This window comes from Alexandromys fortis, unplaced genomic scaffold, assembly GCF_014885135.2.
Source record: "Alexandromys fortis isolate MF-2015 unplaced genomic scaffold, M_Fortis_MF-2015_v1.1 scaffold_267, whole genome shotgun sequence".
Lineage (NCBI taxonomy): Eukaryota > Metazoa > Chordata > Mammalia > Rodentia > Cricetidae > Alexandromys > Alexandromys fortis.
The window spans coordinates 525,820-532,783 of NW_026068157.1; the positions used below are offsets into that span (position 1 = coordinate 525,820).

At 43.7% G+C, this 6,964-nt stretch overlaps 1 pseudogene; it reads right to left on the reverse strand.

Moving 5' to 3' along the window:
- LOC126491650 (52 kDa repressor of the inhibitor of the protein kinase-like) overlaps nucleotides 1–6,964 on the reverse strand; it is a 10,177-nt pseudogene continuing 3,213 nt past the window's right edge.

The following is a 6,964-nucleotide window of genomic DNA, read 5'->3' on the forward strand; positions in this document are numbered from 1 at the left end:
TAAGAGCTGGGCTCACCTACATCAATTTTTAATTTTTAAAAAATAACCCTTGATTATTTTATGGCGGCACTTTGACAATAGAGGTTCCCTGTTCTCAGATGACCCTAGCTTGTGCCAAGCAGAAAAAAAAAAAAAAAAAAAAAAAAAACAGGACAGTCTTCAACAATTGAGGCTCTGCAGAAAGCCATTTTCTGAGGAAGGAATTCAAGTCCCCAGCACCCTTCCTTGTGCTGCATGCCATTCCCGAGTTGTTGCTCACGTGGTTTCCTGGGAGAGGGACCATCTGGTCTCATCACTGTAGTAGGTCCTTCCCATCCCGAAATTTCTGTGGGAAAGCTCAGGTGCTGATCACTTGTGCATGTTGCCACTTCAAAGTTATGAACCTGTGTGTGTCCTGGAAATGTAACCCAGGTCCTCCGCAACAGCAGCATGAAGCCTTAAATACGGAGCCCTCTCTCCAGCCCAAGGTTTAAGTTTTGAAGAAGTTACCAGACTCAGTTCTAAGTCACTGTGTGCTTCAGATTTCCTCCCGCAGTATTCCAGATTCCAGTTTGTCACATCCTCCCTGGCACTTTGTAAGTTGTGAGGTGTTCGCATGGATCATTTTAATAGTTATGTGGTAGTATATAATTGTAGTTTTAATTTTGTGTTATCATCTTATATTATTATAAAATGTATTTAATTTTGTGGGTTTATGTTAGCGCTCCCATGTATGTGTGTGCACCACATGTATGTCTGGTCCCCTGTAGGTCAGAGTGACCACTTTTCTAAAGAGATGAGAATACTTAACCATGAAGGTATAGCTGTAGTCATTCCTAATATGAAGAGTATAATTATGCCTATGTGCAGAGACATGTGACATAAGATCTTCTAGTGTCTGCACAGACTTCTGCCCATGCATGCTTTCCCAGACAGAAGGGCAGGGCCTCCTGCAGAGGCCTATGGTGTGATGTGACCGAGTGTCGGCCTTGTGTTTCTGCCTGGACTGTACTGGGCTTTTCCCACAGTTGGGTGCTTTCCAGGGACAGCAAGTGGATCCTGTGATAGCAAATAAAACTGAGACGTGTGTGGTGAAAGCCTAGCAGCAAGCAGGCCTGGTGATGAGTGAAAGAAAATAGAATGGAAACGAAGCCGACACTAAAGCAGTGGTCCTCAGCCTTCCTAATGCTGTGACCCTTAACACAGCTCTTGATGTTGTGGTGACCCCAGCCATAAAATTATTCTCATTGCTACTTCATAACTGCAGTGTTGCTATTGTTATGAATTACAATGTAAATATCTGTGTTTACCAAGGGTGATCTTTGTGAAAGGGTTGTTTGACACCCAAAGGGGTCGTTACCCACAGGTTGAGAACCACCGCACTAAGTTGTGTCAGTGTATCACTGAGGATGGCCTTGAACACCATCCTCATGATGTTCCTTTAAATCCCAAGCTCTGGGATTCCAGCCATGCCTCAATATGTTCTGTTTGAAGGATGGCTTTCTTAATCATGTTTGAGAAAAAGGTGAAGACGTAAATAAAGGAGAACCAGGAAAGAGTCAATCATGCGAACTCACAAAACCAGCAAATTCCAAAAAGACAGAGAGAAAGAAATGAACAAACAATCCATTCAAACATAAACAACCAGCAAAATTACCAGCATCAACAAATAGCCCCCCTGAAATAACCCATCTACTAATTGTCTGCGCTCTCTAGTCATAAGACAAAGACCAACTGTGCGGGTTCACAACAGGGTCTGACTGATTTTGTCTACAATAAATAAATCACTGGCAAAGAGACTGAAAATAAAAGACGTAAGACAATATACAAAGCACACGGAAGGCAAACACTATCCATAGGCAGTTAAAATTTCATCTGGTAAATTACCTTACCTAAGATCGGATTAGATAAAACATGCTACAATGTATTAATATGAGCACAAATTTGTTAATAACATGGAGCAATAAATATATGCACTGCTTAGGGTATGTATAAATAAACATTTTGGGCATGAACAGATAAATATGTACAGATACATTCATTGTGTTTCACTTAAATATCTCATTGTCATCAAAAGACCTGACTCTTAGATAAAAAAAAAAAACATAATTCAAAACAAAAGTAAGAATAAATTGCAAGAGATCTTCAGACTATTGCAAATGGGCTAGAAAGGTGGGGGTGGCCCACAGACAGATATGTAGGCAAAACACCTATACACATTAAAATTTAAAAAAGAATATTTCAGGGAGCTGGAGAGATGGCGCCGAGGTTAAGAACACTTGATGCTCTTCCAGAGTTCACTTCCCAGCGGCCACATGGTGGTTCACAGCCATCTGTAATGAGATCTGGTGCCCTCTTCTAGAGTGCAGGGATACATGCACACAGACCACTGTATGCGTAATAAATAAGTCTTTTTAAAAAGTATATTTCAAACAACAACTTGAAGATAAATTCTCAGCATCCCATTGAGCATTTTCTAACATAGACCATATTTTAGGCTATAAATTGTATCATTTGTTTGTTTGGTCATTTTCATTTGTTTGGTTTGTTTTGGTTTTTCAAGACAGGGTTTCTTGATATAACAGTCCTGCCTGACCAGTAACTCACTTTGTAGACCAGGCTGGCCTGAAACTCACAGAGGTCCACCTGCCTCTGCCTCCCAAGTGCTGGGATTAAAGGTGTGATCCACCACTGCTGGCTGTAAATGATATATTTTTTTTTGGAAATTTAAACAAAATTCACATTTTATTTAGATTGAAACAAACTGTACGAAATTGATTTTATTCGCTAAAAATAACAGTAATATTTTCTTTTTTTAGATAAACCACAAAACATTTATTTTACTAGGTTTTGCTTATAAATCAAGACATGGCAGTAGACATAATCTCATAAGACAAGAAAACAGACAAGTTGGTCACCTGTATGGGTGGCCTTTGCCTGTCTTCACCGTGAAGCAGAAGTGAGTTTACCTGTGAAAAGGGCTATGGAAATGTGGGCTCAACAAAGGGATGTAAATAGCAACAACCAATGGGTTGACAGTGCCTGGCTCTGCCATCACTTGTTCCGCTGAGGTCCTTCCATTCCAAACAAACTACGCCGAAACCTGCTTGCTGACCTCATAGACTCCTTTTGTAATTCCTGCGACTGATCATCATACAGCTGGATTCTCTCACAAAATTCATTTTTAAAAGACCTGATAACGCAACACCTGACAACTAAATCCACAATAATTTTGACATTCCCAATGCCAACTCCTAGAACAGACCGGTATGGAAAGCACGAGAGTTCAAACAGGGGCCGATATGTGGACTACCAACAGCTAGTGACGCATTCAACTGGAGGTCCCTCAGCCAGGATTGCAGTGGTAAACTGACCTACTATACCTACAGCTTTTCTCCCAACAGCAACACAAAAACAACAGTCATTTTAGAAATCTTTTTAGGCATTTTCAATGGTTTCTGAATTATTTGTATAGAGTTTTACATATGTGTCCACCATTAAATCCAGATCATGTTTTATATCAAAGTTTATGTTAAACAAAGCCAGATTACTTGACTTCTGGTCTTTCAAAGTGTTCTGCAGATATGCCTTGAGACGTTTTCATTCATTTTCATAGCGCTCATTCTCGATTTTCACCACAGGGAAAATACACAGGACCTTCAGCAAGGCATTGGGAAAAACTTGATGTCAGGAAGAAGGAGGGCTTCGTAGACAGTGGGCGGGAGCTCGATATCTTTGCCTCAGTGTTTCCACTTGATTCTCCACCAGTGCAGCTCGGCTGAGAGCGTGTCAGGATTGGGCAGGTCACTGTACAGGTCAGCGTGGTGCTCCTCTGATGTGTTGAATTTGAGCTGCCCCATCGCCGAGGTTACCAGGGCCAGGCATTTCAGAGCTTTGAGGGGCTGCCCGGAAAATATATCTTTCAGTTTCTGAATAACGTGCTCCACTCTTGGAACACTGCGGGTGTCTTCACAGTAACTCTCAGAGGTTAGCTGAGATTCCAGGTCACCTTGCAGGCCCCTCTAGAATTTCCCTGGGAGTTTCATATGAATGTCAAGTTTGGTTGCTAAATTTGTGGCTTCCTTAAACCAAAACTCATGCTAAACTTCAGTGTTCTCCATCACCTCCTTAAGTGAATGCAGTACTGCAGTCAGGCTGCAAAGAAGACATCCAAGTTTGTGCCTGGAGATTCCTCCCACAGGCTCTCGTAAAAGATAACACGTTTTTAAGAACAACAACGGTAACGATGAAATCAAAATCTGTCACTGCACTATAGAGTACAAATGCTCGTCCCACTATACAGTTCTTCCTCCTAATATTTGTGTCGCTGTTTACACCATCTAAACATAAAACAAGTGCTTGCAGACCCACTAAGTTGTCAAAGGCACTGTGCCTGCCCGTCCACTAGGGATGGCAGATCTCCTTCAGTTCTTCACCTCGCTCTTCGCTGTTGGAAAAGAACAGAGATCACACTGTCAAGTTCTAAGGGCAGCTCTGGCGACCAGTGGAAAAAAGAACAGACTTCCTGGATCGTCCCTAAAGCCACCGACACCCGGATCCCAGGGACAGACTTTGCCAGCCACGCCTACGAGGCACTGGAAGAGCTGAGGGTGTAGCCAGCCTGCGGGTGTTTTTCTAAAAGTCTGGAAGCAACAACTTTCATGTTGGGAGAAAATCCAATGGACACAATGTAGGCCTGACCACGGCAATACTCCATATTCAATCCCCACTTCTCAGTTATTGTAGTGTGAAATTTCACAGCCAAAATCTCTGCCTCAGCTTCACGCGGCAGGAAGCCCACAAACTCCTCCCTCAGGTTGTGAGCTTCAGGGACAAACCTCACCAGCAAGCTGGGCGGGTGCTCTACTCCTGCTGTGTCCACCACATCTTCCGTGACGACAGAAAAGAAGGGCGAGTCTCACTTCCCTGAGTGTCTCCTCCCGAACGCGGTTCTTGCAGATCTCCGGCATCTATCTCTGCTGAGCTTCAGAGCAGAAGAGCGTGTTCACCGCTGTGGTCTCAAATCGCTTCCGCAGGACCTCTGCTCCAGAATTGATCCGGCACTCCAGGAAGGCCTGAAAGTTGTCTGGAGCAAGGAGGCCTTCTGGGATCTCATCAGCCTCGTGCCCATCCACGGTATGTTCTGCTTTCCCACGAGAGTCAGAATCTCATGCAACGACTTGAGGTACTCTCTGTGTTCCTCCTCTTCGAGGATTAGACGTAAGGCGCTTCCTCCATCCTGCTGGTTCCCCGCTTTGGCACTGGTTCTGAGCGCTGCTGTTCGTTTCCTGTGCTTGTTCGGAGGTTTCCTCTATTTTTTTTCTGTTTTAGTGTCCTGATTTCATCCTCACTCAACTCTTTTATTCGTTTTCTGTGTCTGCTGTGTGGACTGTTGAAATGACTGGTGAGATCGAATTGCGTTATCTCGAAGATGAGGACTAGTTAGTTCTACAGATCACAGAGGTCTCAAAGTGTTTGGCGCAGAGTCGATAATGCTTATTTCGCTGATTGGGTATTTTGTCTTCTGAGTCTGCTCTCCTACAATTTTCAACCCACTTCTGGCATCTGGCCGTGTCCGGAGGGAACCTGAAGAAGACCAGGTCGGAACTGCAGTTGGGGGCAGCTCGGCAGTTCTGCTTGGTCGCCCAGTCCCGCCCTCCCCTCTCCGCCTCTTCAGGGCAGCACACAGCCTGCTGGGCCTGTAAATGATATCTTAATAAATACAACAGAGTCAAAATCATTACTTATATCTACTCAGATCACAGTGAAATAAAAATAAATGTCAATAGCAAAAGAAAAAAAACCAGAAAAATGCAAAGCAAATGCATTCGTACACTGCTCTTGAGTGACCAGTGGGTCGATGAAAAAATGAGAAGGAAAATATAAAAATTCTTAAAATCAAACTGAAATGAAAATACCACTTACTGCAGGATGATGTAGGCTCAAGATTTTATCTCCAGCACTTGGGAGAAAGGCAGGCAGATCTCTGAATTTGAGGTCAGCCTGCTGATCAACAGTCTTCTAGGACAGCCAGAGAACATAGAGAAGCAGGAATATAGAGAAACCCTGCTGAAACTTTTTTTTAAAAAGGGAATAAAGAAAAAGAAAAAAGAAAAGGAACATACAAGACACTTGTTCTAATAATAGACACATAATAACATAATAGACACCATCCTAAAGGAGGGCTGATAGGAATGAGAGCTGTATTACTTTCCTCGTTGATATGATTGGGGGCATGTACAGGGACTTTTCTTTTTTTTAATTAATTAATTAATTTATTTATTAAAGATTTCTGTCTATTCCCCACCGCCACCTCCCATTTCCCTCCCCCACCCCCAATCAAGTCCACCTCCCTAGTCAGCCCAAAGAGCAATCAGGGTTCCCTGCCCTGTGGGAAGTCCGAGGACCACCCACCTCCATCCAGGTCTAGTAAGGTGAGCATCCAGACTGCCTAGGCTTTACAGGGACTTTTCTATCCAAGGCTTAGAACCAGTCACGCCATGGCAGAGTAGATTTCAGACCTGTCTAGGTGTCAGAGGATAAGACCTTTCTCCTCTCCCACCTTCCTGCTTTTTTTGGTTTTCTTTTAGAGAGAGGGTTTGTTGTTGTATAGCGTTTCTTTCTTTTTGATCCGTCTGCCTCTGCCACCACTGCCAGCTTGTGTAGCACTGACAGTCCTGGGACTCGCTCAGGTTAGGCTTGAACTCAGATTCACCTGCCTCTGCCTCCCACATGCTGAAATTAAAAATGTACGCCGCTGTGTATGGCTAACCTTCCAGCGTTCCTGCGCAGTCTCCTCTGGGTAATGTAGGTCACAGCGTGCACCACGGAGACCCAGACAGCTGTAGAAGAGGAACGCGGAGAAGCCCTGTGCAAGAAATTAGCCGAACTCCTGCGGACACAGTTGTGGTTGCAGAAGCGCCAGTGTTCCCGTTTCCCGGAGCAGCTGCCCCTCAAATCTCTACTTCTTTTTTTTTTTTTTTTT